Genomic DNA, 5,172 nt, shown 5'->3' with positions numbered 1-5,172 from the left:
CCCCCCCACACACACACACACATTCTGACAGCACACATAATTTGACATAGCTTTATATTTAGCTTTTATCATTCATAAAACCTGTGAAAGTTAAGGAAATAATGAGAGAAGCAACATGTGTGTTTCTGGATCGGCTCTGAGACACATCACTGGGGTAAATAGGCCTCCTTGTGGCATGAATCTATGTCAATAGTTTCATATAAAAAGTGTTATAATTAAATCTTGCCAAAGACGTTTTACCCCCACCACAAGCCTATCCCCCTAAAAAAAATAAAAAAAATAAAAAAAACATAATATGATTATTAATTAGTGTGATGTAATGAGTGACAGTTTTTGACAGTGATTTTTTTTAGAAAAGAAAAAAAAATGTCCTGATGCATCTCAGTAATCCAGGTAGAAAAAAATCAAAAGAAAAAATAAATAGGTCATCTGGATGGGTTCTTCTTTAGTGAAACGTTTCATCTCTCCTCCAAGAGACTTCTTCAGTCTGATGAGTTTCAGGTGACCTCAGCCTTATAAGCACTGCCTCCACCTGGACAAACAGGTTAGTAACATGCAAAAGAGGGCCATAACCCAACAATAGGCTTGATTAGTTCTATTGTTCATAGAGGGTCATGTGCCAGACAGTGTGCCAGACATGAGTCAGGTGGTGGGGCACATGGCCCTCTATGGGTGATGGCCCTCTTTTGCATGTGACCAACCTGTTTGTCCACCATGTGGAGGCAGTGCTTATAAGGCTGAGTTCGCCTGAAACTCATCAGACTGAAGAAGTGTCTTGGAGGAGAGATGAAACGTTTCACTAAAGAAGAACCCATCCAGAGACTTATTTTTTTCTTTTTGAAAGAAAAAAAATATAACAAAAACTAAAAGTTTCGTATCTTTTTTCAAAACAGCTAAATCTGTGATTAAAACTGCTGTGTTGGTGTAAAACCGCTTTATGATTATAATGTTTTCTTTTTGTATTTTTTTCCAGGGGTCAGTGAACGTCCTGAATGAGAAATGAAATGCCTGCAGATGTCCTTCCTGCACTGTGTGTTCCCCTCCACCGGGACGACTCCTTGCCATCGTGTTGCAGCCACATCAGTTTCACCTGAGTGCCGTGCTGGCACTCCTCATCCCCTCATCCTTGCGCTTCCTCCGTCTCTCTCTCTCTGCCTGTCTTCCTGTCCCGTCAGCCGAGCTTTCCCTCTGTCTCCACCTTTCCGGCCCGACTGCTGAGCTCATGTCAGCAGAACTGGACCAGTGACACTGGAGTGCCGGCCACCGGAGGTGAGACTGCAAAGGTGATACCTGCCAGAACGTTCAGCTCATCCCAGTTGTCATGACAACGCAGCACATGAGCTAAGAAAAATGAGGAAATCTTGACAGCCTAATATAAAGAGAAAGGGCAAGGGAAACAAAGGAGGAAGAGTTTAAATCATGCTGTTTGTGCTGATAGAATTTATAGTTTTTTTTATTATTTACCTTAACAATATTGTTAGTATGTTACCTCATTAAAAAGAGATGACTTAAATGTTATGTATAAATAATAAATTTCATTAAGAAATGTCAAATAATGTGTAAAGTATAAACAGAGGATGTAAATTTCCTCTCAGAGTTGTGTGAGAGACAGTTAGAGAGACGTTGATAGAGGACAGGCCTCAACATCTTGCAGCTGCTGAATTATTGACCTCCTCTCCATCTTTTGGTCCGGCAGCCGTGTGGACCTGTACCCTCAGATTAGCTACAGAGATGTCAGCATCGCAGACTGGGCTCTTTGGTCCCGTCATCCTCGCTGATGCTTTGTGACATGGCTGTCAACGGTGTCCCCATCCTGTTTTATATTTCATATGGTGCACCAGACCTGCCTGTCACATCATCCAATGAAGGAGGCAGTCATCAACCTAAAGATGAAGCAATAGTTTCTGGATCGACCGCACTCAGCTTTTTCTTTGAGGTGTGTGTGTGTGTGTGGGGGGGAGGGGGGGGGGATCTGAGATAGGGCTGCAGTGAAGAAATTTGGTTTTAGCATTAAATTTAAATTGATTTTTTATAGAGAGGAAGGTTTTACTCCTAAATTTTTGCATTTTTTTTAAATAAAAAATATGTAGGGAAAAAACTCCACAAAGTCTGTGATCGATCTTAAATGTTGCAAGAAGCATTTAGTCATAATGAGCAGAACATTCAGTATGGAGAACTTCAATGGTTTTCTTTATGATTAGGCTCCGTTTTCTATCACTTGGGGGCAGTGTTGAAGCAAAACAAAATCTGAGGTCATTAACGCTTTCCAAAGACGAGATGAAAACGCTGTCTACCTGCCTCAGAAAAGCTTAAAATCCAAAGCACAATTATCCAGATTTCTAAGAATGAAATTTGAACATAAATACAGTCAATGACAGAAAAAAGATCGGTAAATAACACAAAGCACGCAAAGCACATCAGTGATAAAATAATAAGTAAAAAAGTGATGATTTTTTTTTTCAATCATGTCAGGTTACAGCCTGTTTTACTTTAAAGGTGAGCTGTAGGTTTATCAGTGGGACACGTTTTTGAACATTTTTACATCTTTAAATAGATCACTTTTGTAATTGGAGTGGTTTTAACTTCAGAGTAAAATAGCATTTTCTGTAGTTTGTCTGGAAAAAAGAATTGGAAGTATTTCAAGAAAAAGAAAGCTATATGATGGGTTTTACAAAGTTTAATTCAACCCCAGAATACATAACATTTATTTAATTTACAATCTTGACTGTAATGTTATACTTGTGAAACATTTTATATACTTGTATTTATTTTCTGCACTTTAATTTGTTGTGTCATTATTATTGTTGATATTCAATTTTAAAATACTAATTCAGTTCCAAGAACAAAATATACAAAACTGCAGTTTGCATATATCACTTAAAATTGTTTGGTATATCTAAATCATTTAGACTTACCTTGGATTTATTCAGCAAAACTTGTCACCATGTACTTTTTTGGCTTATTTTAGGCAGAGAACGATGTTTAAACCTTCTAAACTATTAAATCTACATAACTTAGGGGAGCCACAAGTTTAAGTTTTTCTCCTTTTGAAATTGTATGATGAGAAAAAGCAATACTTTAATATTATAAAAGAGTACTGTCATCCTGTCAATTTATGCATTTAAATGACAAATCTATCAACAAGAGCAATTATGAAAGTAATTGAAAGAGACACTTTTTGTCTTTAAAAATAAAATATTTAACTCATGTTCAGCAAAATATGAATTTCCAACGCTTTGCTAATTACAAAATGTTGAATGTGCCATCGTCGTCTTCATTGTAACCGATTGTTATTACAAAAATGTAAATAATTTTGTTTGCCCAAAACAATTTTCCTAGTCAGCAGGGATTTATCTGTTAAAGCATGGCTGTGTGTCACAGCTACCCTTTTCCAACCCCCCTGCTGCCTTGGCAGTGAGCTTTTTCATACCCCCCACTAACAGATACAGCAGCACACAGAGCAACGTGAAGGTTGGCCTTTTGTGTCCTCGTGCATTTCTCTGCTTTATACTTTAATGATATCATTGCCAAGCTAAGTCATCTTTTAGAACTGACACCCCACAGGGTGGCCAATATTTAGACTCTGTATCGAGTGTGTGTGTGTGGTCTGTACCTCAGGCATTGTAAATGTAGAATATGACAAGCCTTACTTAGCCCCGAATCTCTGACCGAGGTTCTAATATGAATCTGAAATATCACTATGAGAAACAGGCGCCGCTGCACAACTTTGAAATAATTGAGACAAACTCATTCAGTCGCGGCTCATTTAATATAATGAGCAAAGTGAGCTGTTCAATTTGCATACTGATAGGATGCCTCGTAGCATTACATAGCCCCTTGCTTATAGATATTCACTGTGGATATCTCATGTAATCAGAGCATGGATTTGCTCTACAAACACACTCAGTGCAAACTAAGACTTTTCATTAAGGCCATTGGCAGGTCTTGATCACCTCTAAAACCAATCAGGATTGAGGTCAACAGCTTCTTTATTTGTGTTGTCGGTATAAAAAGTGACTTCGATTTAAGATTTAACCCTGGAGGAAGAAGACAGGGAACTCGATGCATGTTTTGATTTTGGTTTCAAAAAGTAGATCCTGTCTATTTCAGCAGCATATATATTTTATGTGTTGGCTTTGGGATCTTATGTAATAACCCCTCTCAGCTCTCACCTTTTTGTTTTCTTTATTGATCTGTGTTATTGCTGTGGAGGTCCCCTGCTGCTTGTGTTTGCTCCCTCACCTTATCTCCCCATTCCTTCAAATTCCAGCCTCACATGTTTTCAGCACATTGTTTGTGCTGGCTGACACCGAAACATTCAGGGGCAGGAGCAATGGCTGGTCTAAATCACATGTTTTTGCAGCACGCTTCAAGCACTGCTGGAGGTATCGGACCAGGGACACAGCCCGTTGCCTGGCTTCAGACACTTCAGACCTCTGGAGCAAGACTTTGTGAAAGAAAACAGATGGTGACATGAATAGTGCAGCAGGTCTTGTCCACCCCCACCCATTGCCTTGCGTGCAGCGCATTACTTCAACAAATGCGTCTCATAATTGATGTGCTGGAATGGCCCCTTCATGACTGGATTTTGCAGAGTGGCAGAATCATTAAGGTCATTACTGCTGACATCACTGACACACTCACCATGGCGTAATGCTGTGTCTGGAGTTTTTCAAAAGGTTTGAACTTCTGAAAACTTTTTGGATGCAGTTAAATGAATTTGTTTTTCTTGGTGTTTCAGTAAAGGTTGTGAAACAGCATGAGAATCCTGTTACCGACTACTAAGAAAAGTTTCGCTTTTGTCGACTCATTTGAGCACACACTATCATCTTTTAAAAAGATTTTAAGCACACATTTTCTACCTAATTTCCCAACTGTCTACCAGACACTGCAAGGGGGGACCCAAAGAAACACCTCAATTATACATGTCGGCCCTGGGCAACTTATAACATTAAAATTGTATGGCTTGGTTAAGACAGAGTATGTCAGAATCTGCTTTTTGACCCAACCAACCCATTGCTTCACCACTTTATTCCCAGTTTAATTTACAAACACAGAAATCTTATTTTTTTATTAAAATAAAATAGAAAAGATGTACCTGTTTCTTCTAATTTATTCCCATAATTTCAACATCAATATTTAACAGTTTACAACAACTGCTTCTGCAGTACA

The sequence above is a fragment of the Austrofundulus limnaeus genome, unplaced genomic scaffold (assembly GCF_001266775.1).
Source record: "Austrofundulus limnaeus strain Quisiro unplaced genomic scaffold, Austrofundulus_limnaeus-1.0 Scaffold42, whole genome shotgun sequence".
NCBI lineage: Eukaryota > Metazoa > Chordata > Actinopteri > Cyprinodontiformes > Rivulidae > Austrofundulus > Austrofundulus limnaeus.
The sequence above is the reverse complement of the archived record's forward strand: the minus strand, read 5'-3'. Positions refer to the sequence as shown.